A 17,179-nucleotide genomic window follows, 5' to 3' on the forward strand; every position below is an offset into this window, starting at 1 on the left:
AAAAGAGAAACAGTTTGAGATATCCAATATGTAAGTAAGAGGAGTTTTGGAGATAAGAGAACAAGAAAATAATAAATGAAATAATTTAAACAAACCTCTCAAAATTTCTAAAGTAAAAAACCCAGCAACAGCTCTGCACATTGGACGAAAAAAGACCCACACCAATCATCATATAATTTCTGAACACTGGGGAAAGGAGAAGATCCTAAAAACTTTGGGGTGGGGAGGAATAGAAAGGTCACATAAAGAGGACAAAGAGACAAAAATGTCATCAGACTTCTTAACAGAAACACTGGAAGCCAGATAACAATGGAAACATCAATGTCATTAAAATTATAGGAAATTTATTTCCAATCTAGAATTCTATATCCAGCCAAATCAGGTCTCAAAACTTTACTTTCTATACATTTGTTCTCAGTATGAAGAGTAAACAAGGAAAGAGGAAGACATGACATCCTAAAAACAAAATATACAAATATAAGAGAGATTCAATAAAATTCCCAGGAACATGGTGGAGGGATGTCCTAGAACAAGAGCTATGCAGCAGGCCTAGAAAGCAACTAGTCCATGCTGAAATAGTTTAGACAAAGGGAAATGAAATTCCTCTGAGGAATGACAGAAAAGGAAAAGAAAAAGGAACAAGGAAAGAAAAAGAAATTGCAGATTACTTGGTGGATAGAACATATTGAAAGAAGATTTATAATTTGGTGGAGAGTTTGGGGATAAAATAATGATTTTATTTTCACTTTAGGGACCTAAAATAATAAGCAAATATGAACAAAAGAGCCAATTATTAACTCAAGAGTAAACAAAAATTAATACAAGAAAATACATCATACTACATTACATAGCTGAGCTGAGAATAATTTTTATACAACCGTAATAATGGAAACTAACATTTAACCAAAATTATAATGTTAGTACATTGAGAGGATAGGGAAAAGGGAAGTATCTATGAAAAGAGGAAAATAGTTAAGTTATCATCTTTAATAATAGGAAGCATATCGATAATTTCTAACAATTAAAAATCAAGAAATTGCAGTGGAAGCAGATTATTTAAAAATATGGAAATAAAAATCAGAAGAAACAGCTCAAACAGTTGAAACTGGTTGCTTCCAGGGAGAGGGAATATTAGGTGGAGCTGGATGGTAAATTGTAGGGCAGGGGATGGCTATTTTCCATTAAAATTTTTGTGGAATATTTAACTTTTAAAATTATGTTAGTGAGTTACTTTGCTAAAATAAAAGTTAAGCTGAAAAAAAAGTATTGGCATTTTTATGGACCTCCAAGTCTCATGCAAAAGAAAGAGGGTTCTAAGGATAGCAGTCAAAGCAGCAGGCAGGACACTGCAGGGTCTTCTGGCCTTACTGTAAAGTGGTAACACAGTAACAGTCATCTAGTGATAGATATTACACAGGGTATACAATATTGACTAAGAAGTCAGGATCCCTGAGTTCCATCACATGTGATCCCTTCAAACCTCAGTTTTCTTATCTATAAAACATATTCCTATCCTGCCTACCTCACAGTGCTGTTGTCATGATCATGAAAGATAATGAATGTAAAAGGCTTTGTAAATTGTAAAGCATTCCACAGATGTAATACATTATTATTATTCTACCCACATACAAGATTGGCAGACAGTTTACTATATTATAATATGTACCATCTGGTTTATTTTTGTTTTTTAGCAAAAGTTTTATAACAAAAATAAAAGGCATTCGTTAGGAAATTTTATAAATACTAAAAAGCAAAAAAAAAAAAAAGGAAACTAAAAATTACCTTTAATTTCATCATCAATAACTACTACTAACCATGCATATCTTTGACACATATATAAATAATCATACATATATATGTCTGATTATTTCCCACTAAAATAAATATTATGGCTATTTTCCCAAATCATCAAATATTTTTCTATAGCATAATTTGTTATTTGTAATGGAAGAAGGGAAATACAGACAGAAGACTGATGAGGTTAAGTAAAAACTAAATTGTAAGTTTTGGTATAAATTCAGTGAATTTTTTTAAATTACTTATTTCTTAGCCATTCCAATGGAAAAGGCTAGAAACAACACCAACCTAGTAGCAATGAGCAACTCCTAGTAACAAGATTGTGGTTTCTAAAAACTTTTAACAACCATAACAAAAAAAAACAGGAGTCCTGAACAATTTCAGGTCTGGCTGATGATAAATTCAAGAAGCCTGGAACATCTTCCATTCCAGAAAGAAAGGAGGCTATCAAAGACTTGAGAATCAATATGAAGATGTTCCCACTAGCCAAAAATGAGACAATTTGAACGTCAATATGAATAATAACAAAACTGAGTGAAAATACATCAAAAATATTTAAATTAATGATTCTTAAAAACCTGGTAAACAAAAGGCAATAATTAAACATTTATCCTGCCTTTTTAGGTAGCCAAATAGTTCATGAGAGGAAGTTTCTATTTATGGAAGCATTCCACTTGAAGGCTAGCCCATTAGCTCAGTTGGTTAGAGCTCGATGTTATATCACCAAGGTCAAGGGTTCAGATCCCTACACTGGCCAGCTGCCAAAAAAAAAGAAAGAAAGAAAAAAAGTATTCCAGTTAAAAGTGAAGAAGGAATGATAAAATATCATCAGTTTACAACCTCTAGTGAAATCATGAATCTAGTCAATAAGCATCAAAGGCTGCTAACATCACAAAGATACGTGGAAGTACACAGTACCATCTATCAAGCAGTCTTGCCAAAAACATTAACTCTGAATTTGGATCTAGCCTCCAGAATGAACTACAAGTTTACAGGAAATATAAGACACAGAACATCTTAAATCACACCAGATCGGGGTGAAATCAGTAACCCAGATTATGGGAAATACAGGACAAACCACCTGATCTCTTTAATAAGTAATGTACAAGTGGAGAAAAGAAATACAGACTGTGGGAAACCCATAGATCGAGAGACTGATGAGATATATCAACCAGTTGCAGTGTATGGATGCAATGAAACAAATTGATACAAACAAACTGAAAAAAAATGATCTATGCAACAATCAGGGCAATTTGAACAGTGACTGGACAGTCAATGACATTACAATTATTATTATTGTATATAAAAATATATTGTGGTTATGTATATTAAAAAACAGCCCATATATTCTAGCAATATCTATAAAAATATTGATAGAAAAAATGAAATGGTGCCTGGTATTTTCTTCAAAATAATAGGGGATGAGGTAAGTAAGGAGGAGAGTAGACAAAACAAGATTGGTTGTGAGTTAACAATCGTTGAAGCTGGATGATGGATATAATCAATTCACCAAATTTTTTATTTCTTTGGAATTTTCCATAATACTTTAAAGAAAGGTCACAAAAATATTTCTTGTAAATCTTTTCCAGATTCATTAAATATTCTTCTATACCATGATCTATAATGGCTGTATACTAGTCCATCATACTATGGTGTATCATAATACTTTTGATCATTTACTAATTGGTTGACATTAAGATTGTTCCCTATTTACCTCTATTGTTATTAAAACTGATGAAACCCCTTTATGTAATTCTTTGAGCCCATCCCTAATTATTTTCTTTTAATTAATTCCAGTAAATGTAGATATAGATTCCTAGGTTGAAGCTCCACACAAAGGAAGGCTTTTGGGAAATATTGCTAAATTTTCTTTCAGAAAGATTGTACTAATATGTATCCATTGGTATATATACCAGTATATACCCATATTACTATAGGGAGAGTAACTATTTTCTGGATATGTTATTTTTCTCTCATAGTTTTCTCACTTGATAAGCAAAAACAAAACAAAAAACTTTCGTATTATATCTTACATTTCTTAGAGTTATTAGTGAGTTAAATATATATCATATGTCTAGTTTTGTACTGTTTTGGTAAATTAGTTTTTTATGTTCTTTGCCCACTTTTCTACTGAGATGTCTTTTTCTCACACATTTGTAAAACCTCATTATATATTAAAGATAATAGCACTTTTTCATGCATGTTTCAAATACTTCCCCAACATTTTCTTGTTCTTTTAATTTTGTCTCGCTTTTAAAATACACAAACACTTAAAATTTTTTATATAGTCAAATCTATTGACATTTTCTTTTATGATTTCTTCCTTTTCATGTCACACTTAAAAAGCTTTTCTTTCTTTACCTCTAAAATCATGTAAATGTCACTTGTTTTCTTCTAGAATTTTCATTTTTTACATACAGCATAAAAATTTTTAAAGAGATATTATAAGGGGCAGGGATTTAACTCTCTCCTCCCCCCAATGGTTTGTCAGTTACTTCAGCACATTAATTGAAAAGTTTATTTTTCCCCAACTGATCTGCAACTTCAACTTCTTTTAGGTTGCTTTGTTTAAGAGTCATCAGGCTTAATAGTGATAATATAATTTAATTTACTTATTTAACATTTTTAAGCAACCACTATGTGCCTTACCTTATGATATTTGCTTGAGATTTATTTAAATGAATATATCATAATCACTGTGATCCCTGTGGTTAAATTAATATTATACCTCCATATAATGAAATAGTATGCAACTACAAAAAAAGAATGAGGAGGGGTGTGTGTGTGTGTGTGTGTGTGTGTGTGTGTGTGTGTGTGTGTGTGTGTGTGTGTGTGAGAGAGAGAGAGGGTACTTCAAAAAGTACATGGAATGGGGCTGGCCTGTGGCTCACTTGGGAGAGTGTGGTGCTGATAACACCAAGGCCCCGGGTTCAGATCCTATATAGGGATGGCCGGTTCGCTCACTGACTGAGCTTGGTGCTGACAACACCAAGTCAAGGAAAAGATCCTCTTACAAGTCATCTTTTTTTTAAAAAAAAGTACATGGAATGATTCATGTTATCTTTTATTCTACTTTTCCACAAACTTTTTGAAGTACCCATTTCCAATATATATTGTACATGAAAAAAGTAAAGTAATATGCAGAACAGAACAGTGTGTAACTCCTATTGTCCACACAGGCTGATAAGACCTGGAAATATTGGATTACAATCTGATGGGAGTAGTAGTAGTAGAATGAATTTTACAGGGCTGTCATAAGAATTAAATGTATGAATATGTGTAAAACGTTAGACCAGTGTCTGGCACATAGTTTACATCGCCATCGTTAGAATCATCCTACAGAGGCTTTGGTAATTTAGAAGAGGCTCTTGTCGGTGCCTTTTTCTCTTTTTTTTTTTGGTATTTGTTTCATTCCCTATTACCTCAGCCACGGCACTCTGGATCAATCTGCAGTTGTGATAAAGGCCACAAACTTCTATGTATAGGAAATGAATCTGATTTAGCCTTGCAGAAGACCAGCACCTGCCACCTGATTTACCCTGCATGAGAAAGACATATCTACATGAATGGCAAGGAAGTCAGTTAGGCAGACAATGAATAGAGATAGGGCAAAACCTGTCAGGAAAAGAGGCCGGCCTCGGCTGAGATGCCTCCTATTTGGAGAGTATCACACAGCATTAAGCAAGCAGGAGAAAAGTTTCAGGAGAACTCCTTTTGAAGAGACCATTGCAACCAGCCCTCAGAAAGAAAACATGCAAGCAATGTCAGCTGATACTCTTGGTTGTAAAAGTCGGGGCTGACCTAATCAGAGAGGATGCTTCCACCATGAAGTTTTGCCTGCTCATCACCTTTGACCACAACAGATGCTGCTATTTTCTGTTCAGTGTTTTCCCTGCTATCCAGGAGCAAATGTCAGTGGAGGAGCACAATCTGACATCAAACCATTACATGCTCATCTGAATCTCAGCCCCAGTGCCCAAACCACATGCTCTCAAAGGCAGAAAGTATAGCATTGGCATGTAAATGAAGTAAATTCATGTAAAATACCCACCTTTCAGGAATGCATATATATATATATGCTCACAGTCACTCCACTACTTAAGAAGGATGGGAGCCCACAGTCATTCATTCATTTCATAAATATTTATTGAACAACTACTTTGTGCCAGACACTATGCTAGGTGCTGGAGATCACCACAGTGACAAAGATACAGCTGGTCACCCCACTCACAGAACTTATATCTTATATTACAGTTGGGCAGATGTTTAAAAAAAGTAAAACAAATGCATAAACAAGTAATTGCAGATTGGGAAACATGCAATGCAGGATATAAACAGGGTGCAATCATGAAGAATAATAGGATGGCCTACTATAGGCAAGATGAGCCATACCATACAATGTTCTGTAGTTCAGGGAGAGCTCACATCACTAGTGTCATAAATTCCTTCCATCCATCCATCCATCCAATATGGCATAGTGGTTACAAGCAATCCAAGTTGGAATCTGGCTTTTATTAGATATGTGACTTTGGATAATTTGCTTAGCTTCTCCAAGTCTCAGTTTTCTTACCTGTGGAACAGGGATAATAACATATCTGTCACAAGGTGTAGCACTACAATTTAAATGAAATAATGCTCTTTTCTCAGTTCCTGGCACCATGCTCAATTCATACTAGCTATTGTCATTATTAGCATTCATTTCTTCACTCAGTGAAAGAATATTTACTAAGAACCAGTAAGTGCCAAATACTCTGCTGAACCTTTGGGGTGGGGTGGAGGACAAGATCCAACCATTTCCCTAAAAGAATATTTAGGGTGGATCCAAGCAGAGGCTTTCTCTTTATTTTCTAAATTCAAAAGTCATCGTTTATTCCTGAATACCAGCTTTTAATTCCTATAGGACAGAAAGACACTCAGATTAGACAAACCTTATAGAAAGACAGCTCACAGGTTAAACTGAGTCAAGCTGCCAGAGAATAATCACCAGCCTCACCTCTTGACTTTTAAAAATGGAGTTGTACCAGGAAAGGCAACTGGCCTGGAATTCTGGAGAGTTGGGTTCTGGTTCTGATTCTGCTGAGCCAGAACCACACAAGCCTCAGTCTGCTCACCCTCTCTCCCTAGTTATCATGAGGATTCCACACAGTAACACACCAGGAAACTGCAGGGTCACACAGAAGGCACTCCAAAAATGTCTCCTGTTCCTTGAATTCCAGCTTCTTGAATTCCCCTTCCTCCTGTGCAAACTGGAAGTAACAGGATCCCAGCCAGGGTGGGTGCAAGCATTGAGTGAATCAACAGATGTGGAGGCCCTTTGGAAAGGTGAAAGGGCTACACCTGTATAAGCTGCTGTTACTATTAGGTTGGGGAACCTATCCACAGGGTAATCATTTCTGCAAGCTGAAAAATCACAGATGCAGAGGGAACCTTACCTGGGAACTATTTACAGCAACCTTTCCAGAGAATGAGAACATCCTCTGGCGGGCACTTCTCTCACTCTCTAATTGTGAAAGTTTGATGGTGCTTATCAGTGGGTGTCCAAATTCTACGTAACCAGCTTGCGTATTTGATGTAGTATCAGACAACAGGCTTGAAGCATCGCCCCTCGCCCCTTAGTGCCTCCTTGCTTGAAATACTTGCTTTCTGAAACAGTTTTATAGTAACTGCTCATCTCTAAAGAGAATTTTTTTTTTTGCAAATAAATACATTTCCTAATTAAAACTTGCCCTTTAAAGACTCACATTTTCTTGGCCTCACTATGTTTTCCTTTTCTTGTAACATATCACAGAATCAATAAGGGCAATGCAAACATCTTTAATACATGCAGTTTCAACAGCTCTAATAACATACCTGCCTCCCTAAGAACACCCTCTCCCCCTCTCCAGCACAACTGATCATTTCCCCTGATTTGTTAAATGCCTTCTTATTTCACTCTCAAAGGTAAAGCTCAAAAGGCAGTTACTCTTCAGGAGAAGTGGGAAGGGTGGATTGAAAAGGGATAAACTGGAAGGGGAGGTTACAACTAGGTCTTTGTTTTTTTTAATGAGAGCTTTTTATTTTTTATTATGAAAGAAATGAAGGTTCATAGTAAATACCAAAAAAGTATAAAGAACAAAATATGTATTACTCATAATCTCATCACCCAAAGGCAACCATTGTTATTATTTGGCATGATTTTTCACCAAGAGGATTTTTATGTAGTTAAACAATTTTGATTTCTATCTTTTAAAATTTTACATGATAACACTGATGTTTTTCCATGGCATGAAAAACTGCAAAAACATACTTTATAGAGTGGCTGCATAGTATTCCAAACAAAGCTGTCCTGCAATTTGCTTATCCTACTTGACCACTTAGCCTGTTTCAATTTTTTCACCATTATTACAGATAATGTACGGCTACCATATCCAATCTCCTGTTTTTCTGGGTAATACATAGGCTTGCTGTTTGGAGGGTCTTAGTCTGAATTTTATAGCTAGTGTTTCCTATGACACGAGCAGCCACACAGGAGAATCTCAGGTTATCTATGGAGTTAGATTATAACATGGTAAAAACTGACCTTATGTTATCTACCAAACCCCCGCTTCCTCCTGAATTCTCTCAAACTTCCAACGAATTGTGCCACCTTCCACAGAGATACCCAAGCTCGAGAACTAAGATATTTTGACTTCCCTCCATGGAGATATCCAAGCTTGGAAACTGAGTTATTTTGGACTTCTCCTTGCCTACCCCCAACCAATCAGCCACCAAAATCTGTTCATTTTACATACTCAGTCTCTCTCAAATCTCTCCTCCCCTATCCATCTTCACTGCAACTGCCTTAGTTTATTTAAATGACCTATTTGTTCCTGTCTTTGGTCATCCCAAGGCATTCCTGTTAATCCATTTCTCCACACTGCTGCCTGCCAACTCATCATTTTCAAATACACTCAAGATCACATCCTTCGTCTACTTAAAAGCCTTTAATAACTCTTTATCCCCTACCCCTGCCCCTGTACCTCAGCTTTCAGGATGCTTGGCTCCTTAGCTTTCTTTACACTCTTTCAATATCCAACCCTATGCACTGCTCTGAACTTTCCCCAGACCCCCCCCACACACACACACAACTCTACTGCTACGAATATCCCATGTTTTTGTTCATGTCATTGTACTGTTACTTCTACTTAAAAGGCATCCCCTCACTTCATGGTCTAGCTAACTTCCTTGCCTTCACAACTCAGCTTGAATGCTACCTCCTTCTGGAAACATTTCCTTTCCCCCAAGGATTTCAGTGGGTATCCTTCTGTGCTTATACTTTACCTACTTGTTAGGCAGACACCCACCACACTGTGTCTCTCCTTAAGGCAGCGATTGGATTTTGTTCATTTTTTTTTTTAACCTCTAAACACTTCAGTTGCTTATTTCCTAAAAACCATGACAGCCTCCTCCATGACCACGAAAATCAGGAAAACAACATTGATGTATACTATTATCTCATCTATAGACTTTATTTAAATTTTGCCAGTTGTCCCTTTAATATCCCAATGCAGGACCACATATTGCATTTATTGTCATAACAACTGAACTATTCCTTTAATCTAGAACTGTTCTGGAGTCTTTGTCTTTCATGACTTTGATATTCTTGGATAGCACACAACAGTTACTTCATCGAATGGCCCTTAATTTGGGTCTGTCTTATGTTTCTTCATTGTTAGGTTCAGATTATCCACTTCTTACAAGAAGACCCTAGAAGTGATATTATGTCCTCCTCCGTGCATCATATCAGGGGTCACCTGATGTCTATTCATCAAATTACTGGTGATGCTGACTTTAACCACTTGGTTAAGATAGAGTCTGCCAGGGTTTTCTACTGTAAAGTTACTATTTTCCCTTTTAAAATTAATCAGTATCTTGTGGGGAGATACTTTGAGACTATGTAAATACCTTGTTTCTCAACATACTTTCACCCACTTTTAGCATCTGGGTCTAAGTTTTCTTATCCATCAAATGAGGTGCACAGATTGAAAGTGGTTCCTAAAATGTTCACTCTCAACGATCCCTTTATTATCTCCCCTCTCATAGACCTCATGTTTTGAGACTTTCTCCACCAAACCAATGGCACTTCTCAAGGTATATGTTTCTCATTTTCTCATTAGCCATTCATGAGACATGTCTCCCGCACTATAAGCCCAGAAGGCAGGACCTGTTTGCCTCACCACTGAATGAATGCCCAGTGCCTATCACAGTGACTATTCAGAGTAGGCTTCAAATATTTGTTGAAGGAGTGAATTGGGCTGCCAATAATAGCTGATGCCCAGCATTTGATGTCTGCAGTGAGGACACAATGTTGATAACCGCTATCCAAGGCAGAGACTTGACGTTCTAGTTAGTCTCAGAGCCTTTGTCACTGGTCAGTGTTCGCCTATGAAGATTAAAAAAAATAGACTGGACAGATTGCATGGAAACCTCCCACCCACACCAACACCCACACCCATCCCGGCCTTTCTGAGATGCCTCAGGAGATGTGGAAGAGGCATTCCAGCACCAGAAGTTTATAATCTGTGATGCCTCTATAATCAGCATATGGCAACCGGCTAGACAGTCTCCTGACCATAGAGTTTTCAAAATAGCCTACGCCTCCTCTCACATTTAAATGAAATTAGCATTGTCACATATCCTCTTTAAGCACTTTAGATCATAGAAATATAATGTTGCAGATCATAGAGTTTTAAAAGGGGTGAGATTCCAAAAGGAAACTAACATTAGTTGAACATCTCCTATATACCCAGTGCTTTCTTTCCTTTGTTTTCTCTTTTAATCCTTACTGGGGAGGTAGGTATTATCCATTTTACAAATCAGAAAACCGAGGCTGGGTGAAGGAAATGGCTTGCACTAAGTCCTGCAGGTGGCATGCAGCAGGGCTGGGATAGGAATTCCTCCAGGCCCTCTCCAAAGCCCTTACAAGTTGCCACTCCATCAAGCTGTCTCTCCCATCATGTAAAAATGCCCTTTTCTTGGTAATGTGCTGGCGATCACCATCCAGACAGCGAGGGACAGAAAACTCTTGGACAACATTCAGTGCTATTTTTAAATGATTGTTACCACGACTCAGTAACTGTTACCATGGTTTGGGGGAAGTTGTCCGAGGAAGGAGGGCCTTTCTTTGGGCATCTTGTGTACCTGAGGAAGGAACTTAAGTTCTCAGCTGTTACCTCTGGCTGTGCTGCACCAGCAATGCAAGAGAACCTGTCCCTGGAAAAGGGTTGGGGATGGGTGGGGTGGGATAACATCCAGCGGGTAGGCAGAGAGGGAAACCATGGGCCCCAGAGAGACCCGGGGAGAGGCGAGGAGGGGACAAAGGAGGCCAGACAACACTGCAGAGAGATGGGGGAGAAAACAAAGGGGCGGGGGGGGGGACAAAGGCTAGAAGAGGAAGAAAAGGAAGTAGAGAAAAGTCGGGACAAGAAAGGAGAAAGTTTTTAGAAAGGAGGCGAGAAAGAAAGCGAGGAGAGTAAAAGAAAAAAGGAGACCGAGTAAGATACTGACTGAGCGAGCTGGGAGAATTCTGGAAAGAAAAAGGGGATGAAAAGGACAGAAGAGAAGATGGAGAAAGAAGAGAACAGAGAGGAAGGAAGGAGAAAGGAAGACACTGGAGACAACGGAGAGACTGGATGAGCCGCCCCGGGAGAGACGCGCATCACCTGCGTGGCGCCCCCCCGCGCCGTGGTGCGGCCCTGCTCCAAGCGCCCGTGCGCCGCGGCTCGCCCGGCCTCGTAGGATTGGCTCCCGCCTCCCATTCATGTAACCTGCGTGTGCGTGTGCGTGTGTGTGTCCCTCTCTCGCTCGCCCTCTCTGTCTGTGTGTAAGAGAACGAGGGTGGGGGACGGAGGCATGCAGGCGAGCAGGCAGGGAGGGGAAGAAGAGGAGGGAAGCTATTAAACAACACACACACACACTCACACACACGCTCGCGCAAACACCCGCCCCAACCCCCCGGCAGCCTCGGGATTGCAGCTGTTTCATGTGGGGCAGCGGTGCTGGCAGGGACGCCGGCCGGGAGCGGCCGGGAGCGGGAGCCGGGCGTGCTCGCGCGGCTGGAGGCTCGCTGGGGCTCCGCTCCCCGCGGGAGCTATTGTTGGTCTCGCTGGAGCTGAGCGCAGAGCCCGGACCTGCTCCTTCCTGGGCGCCCCGCTCCTGTTCCCGAAGCCGAAGAGCCGCGCCGCCGAGAGCGACAGGAACCACCGGCTCGGCGCCTGGCCTCCCTGCTACTCTCCTCCTCGCTTCCCCGGCTGTGGCAGCCTGCAGTCACGGTAAGGCGGCGTGATCCGCTCTATGGAAAAGCGCCTTGGGGACCGCGGCGGCGCCTCGCCAGTTCTGTCGCCCCTCTGCGCTCGCTGGCCCGAGCAGGATCCGGGCAGCTCACGCGGCTGCCGAGGGCTCCGGGAGACGCTTGCCTGCTCCCCTGGCCCGCACCGGGGGAGGGAGGAAGGAAGGAGAGCGCGAGAGTTGCCGGGGAGGCGAGCCAGAGGAAGCCCGGAGCCGCCGCCGCCGCCGCAGCCCCAGGAGCCCGCCGCGGACTGGAGCCTGGGGGCGAGGGCTGGAGGAGAGCGGGGAGGTGGGCGCGGGCCGGGAACTCGGGACGTCGAGTGGGAAGGAGGCGGCGCGCCCCGGGTTCGTCTGCCTCTCCCGGCTCCCCTTCCACGCCCCAACCCGGTCGCCCGCAGCCCCTCTGCAGACCCGCCTGCCCGAGGCCCCCGGCGGGCGCTGGAAGAGCCCACGAGGCGGCGCCGGGCTCCAGAGGCTGCAGTCTGCCCTGCGGAGGGAGCGCCGGCTGCGGCGGCCCCGCGCGCACCACGGTTGGAGCCGAGAACCCGGAGACGCGACCCTAGCCCCGAGCCCTCTGCAACCGAAGCGGCGCCCGCCTCTGCTTGCCGGCCGCAGCGTTGGCGTTCGCCTTCGAGCGAGTTGAGGCTGCGGCCGCCGGGTGGACGCTCGGAGGGCTCCCGGGTGTGAGTGTGTGAATATGTGTGTGTGTGACTAATCCCGCTCCAGCTTCGGGAAATGTGCTCTGGGTTGAAATGTGATCACCGAGTTCCTTAGGTATTTTCCTCGCAATTTAAAAACGCAGTCTTTACGTTGGTGGAGCAGAGGGAATTTGGTGGTGCGGAGTGTGTGTGTGTGTGTGTGTGTGTGTGTGTGTGTGTGTGTGTGTGTGTGTGTGTGTGTGTGTGTGTGTGTGTGTGTGTGTGTGTGTGTGTGTGTGTGTGTGTGTGTGTGTGTGTGTGTACACGCGCAACCAAGGAATACACAGCCAACTATTTGGGGGAAGGGCGGGGAGTGGAGGGTTCAACTAGTGAGTCCTTCTTGGCTGGGCCGTAGGGTGGCTGTCGCTGGCCGCTGCCCCCTCTCTGCCTTGCCTCCGCCTAGGCGAGGTTGGAAAGTACTGGAAATTCAACTGCGTGGGCTCTAACTTTGCAAATTGGCTCTCCTTTAGGATGAGACGTTAAGGCGATTTGTGCACCCGGGCCCATGTGAATGACAGTATTACTAATCAGCTGGGTGCAGAGCCCTCAGCTGAACCGCGCCAACCGCCCCCCCCCCCCCGCAGTCCCCAACCTACTCTCACCCCTCAGCCCTGGCGAAAAGGTTTGTAGAGATGCAGTTATCCATAAACCACCAACGCAGCAAAAGGGACGCCGGAAGGCAGCCGAGGTTTTACTGGAAACTGCGTGCACACTGGTGTTGACTAGCACACGAGATCGCCCTGCTGCTTGGTAGAGGAGGCTGTGGGGCGCTCTCGGGAAGCGCCGGGGCGAGAGGGTGCCCATGTGCTGAGCTGTGAGGTCGCGCACGGAGAGAGATCTGCCGATCGGCATCGCGGACAGTTATATAAGCTGCCTGTGAAGCGAGTACCCCGTTCCTGAAAGACAAGCCTGAAAGTTTGCCTGCTTGCGGAGTGTTAAGTACCAAGGAGCTCCCACTCCGGCACCAGAGCCAGGAGACTCCCTACACCACGGCGCCCACTTCAGCGATGGGCGTTGGGCACTGATGCTGCTGTCCCCAAAGAACCATTTACGGAGGCAGGGACTGGGTTGGGGCATCCAGGATCGATCAGAGAGGAGGAGACGGCCAGAACTTAGGTGTCATTAAGTTCTCAAAGCCCCGAGCCTCCTCTTTAAAGGTGTTGAAAGGCCTTCGAGAGAGTGCTGTTTAGGAAGCGGACTTTGTGTCCTGGTGAGCCCCAAAGCCCCTCTTCTCTGCCTCTCCTGGCGTCCCTCCCTGTATTCACACCCAGTGCCCTTCACGTGTTTAGAAACCTGCCCGCGATGCCTGGTGCCCTTTGGAGATTCCCAGGCATCCCAGCCATCCAGGCCCACGCTGGTTGGGGATTAGGAAGTAGCGTGCTGGCCTCTGCCGGGGCGGCCACCATTATGTACCTATCCCTGGCTTCCTGGGCTAGCCCGGCGCTAATGGGGATGAGTGCTGGGTATGGCTTCTGTCCCCGCGCATCCCCTCCGCGGACAGCAGTTTGCTTCTGCTGCGTATCATCTCCCCGTCTCGCTGCTTCCCTTCGCCGCCGCAGCCTGTAGCGCGTTGGTGGGCTTTGATAGAGAAACCACAGTAGTACGGTGTTTCTCAATCTTGATTTTCGCCTGTAGGAGGATAAGCCACTCCAGCTGTGACAGAGCCGCGCGGAACGCTGAAGTGTGGGCACAGTGGCCCTGAACTCCCTTGCCCCCGCCGCCCCCCGCGCCCCCAGCAGTCAGGAGCGGTGCTGTGCACGGGCGGGATGTGTTTTGTTTTTGCCACATTCCGGCGTCCTGAAACTCCACATCTCCGCCTCTGAAATCCCGGGTCTGAGTGTGTTCTGCGCTGTAAAATAAATCCTCCCTTGCGCAGACCTGTGGGGCCTTTCGGATTTCCTGCCGCTGCCATGATCCTTAACAATGCGATTGCAAAGCCAGCGCTCGGCTGAGAAAAACCCCCAGATGCCGGCCGCCCGCGCCTTGACCTTGCTGAAGGCGCCTTTAACTCGGCTGCCAGAGGGGCTCGGGCCGGGCCACGGGGGTCCGGGAAGGAGGAAGGCGGCCCGGAGGCGGCTGGGTTCGCTCCCGGGGCAGGGCGGGAATCGGGCCGCGGCGGGGCGCCCGGGGGGAGGGGCCGGGGCTCGGCGGCAACCTGTTTCCCGGCGTGCGGGACCCGCGCGTCCCCGCTGCCCCGCCCCGGCGCTGGCCCCGCGTGGCCTTCTTCCCCGCCGGCCGCTGGCCGTCTCCGAAGGTCCAGGTTCGGCCGCGGCTCCCTTGAGCTCTCCGCGGGTAGCCGCCGGGCGCCTCCGGCTTTGGTCTCCTCCGCGGCCAGAGGAGCGGTCCGCGCCAGCCGGGCCGCCGGTGGGCGGGGCCTGGGCGCGAAACCGGAGCCGAGAGCGCCACGTTCCAGGCCACGTTCCAGCCTCTAGTGCCGCGCTGCAGCGCGCGGGGTCCCGGCCGCGCCTCCCTCCCCTCCCCCGCCCGGCCCGGTTCCTTGGGACCCCCGGCCGCGCGGCTTTCCCGGGAGCCGTCCTCGCCAAAGTTACAAGGGGTGTTTTCACAGGTGGTGGCGGTGAGCGCAAGGGGTGTGCGTGTGTGTGTTAGGGAAGGCAGGGGAGGAGAGGGGAGGTTTGCGCCGAAGCCAGACAGTGCAAACAGTGCAAAAACGGGATTCCCCTCTTTCTAGGCGTTATACAAGACGGATGAGAAAGAATCTGTTTTCTCTGGTGAGCGTGATGACGGGAAGCCCTTCCAGCTAGTGGAACTGGACCAGACAGAGCTGATTGCCTGGAGTGAGCGAGTGTTTCCTCTCAGCGTGCTTTGCTTTCAGTAGGTCCTTGTGAATGTTTGGAAATTGAAACGTTCCCAGGTTCTTCAGGCAGGATTTAAGACATAGATGTTTGTATGGTTTCAGGGGGCTAAGTCAGGGAAGCTTTATTTCCAGCATGTGTCTTTAAGCAAGCAGGGGTCTGGGATGGTCTGTGAAATCGCCATCTTCTGGGGTGGGGAAGGTGTCGGGGATGGAGAGATTTGGTTTTCTAGGGAGATTTCTTGTTCGTCATCTGCGCCAGCATCCTGTTCTCATCAAGGCCTCCCTTTGGGGGTAGAGGTAGAATGGGGGCAGTAAGCCAAGCAACCATCCTAATGGACTGTGGGGGAAGAAGGGTCAGCCTTGCTTAGTGCGGGTCCCAGGAGGCAGGGAAAAAAGAACAGTCAGAAGACAGTTCTGTAGTGAAAGGCATGGTCTAGAATAAGAGGTAGTGAGCTCCCCACTGAGCAGATGTTCCAGCAGAAGGCTGAGTATTGTAGGAGTGGATGAGTTGGGTTTCCCAGGACTGTCTTCCAATAGAATCTGACTGTTTGGTATAATTTCATCTTTTGTGGTATTGTGGGAGTGATGGGATAGCATGTGACTTTAACCCCTTAACTTACTGGGTTGGAATCATGGATTTGAGGGCCTTAGGCAAGTTGTGTTTGGAACCTCATTCTCCCTCCACCCCCGAAAGTGGGCCAATGCTTGTATTATCTAGTTTACAACACTGTAAATAGCAACATCGCTAAAATCCCTGGCACACTGTAGGCCCTTTCACCTCCTTCATCCCTTTCCAACATCGTGCATTTGTTGGGTGAGGGTCAGGCAGGGAAATTAATAGCCCAAAAGAACTAGCAACATTGCATCCAAAGTCTATTTAAAACCAGCTTCAAATGCTTGAAACAAAAATATCTTCTCTTTTCTTAGAAAAGTCATTTCTAGTTTTGTTAGAATTTGTGCTTCATTGAGTCTCTTTTTCTTACAGAATTACATCCTCATGCAGATTGGCATATTACATAACCTGATATTTCCAGATCAAAATTTACAAATATGGGGAAGGTGATTAGGAATTTAAGGTAAAGATTGTTGGGTAACTCAAGCAAGGGACTCAATTTCAGATGCCAACTCACACTGTTTAACTGTGATAAAGGTCAAAGGAAAATCAGCACCAAGTTGTGCAAATCCTCATCCGGTACTCAGCCTGCTGTCCTTTTCTACCAAATAACTACTCTGTCCTGGCCCCCAGCCTTCTGTTGTTTCCATCCCGGTACTTTCTCCCACATCCATACGTCTGAAAAGTGAAGCAGAAGAACAATGGAATTTAAATTACCTCCTTGCAGATCTGATTCCAAGAGCCTAGCAGGGTAAATCAACATCAATTCTAGATCTAAGGGGCAATTTTTACCTGCCTTTTTACATGGTCTATCAGCCCAGCTTATTGTAACTGAAAGCTGAATCACGCTATCTTTGCTTTGAACTGATAGACCACTGTGGGGGCCACTTTGAAAGAAACACACCCTAGTTCCCAGGGAGCCGAGCACACATGGATCCATGTATTTACAGT

The sequence above is a fragment of the Cynocephalus volans genome, chromosome 4 (assembly GCF_027409185.1).
Source record: "Cynocephalus volans isolate mCynVol1 chromosome 4, mCynVol1.pri, whole genome shotgun sequence".
NCBI lineage: Eukaryota > Metazoa > Chordata > Mammalia > Dermoptera > Cynocephalidae > Cynocephalus > Cynocephalus volans.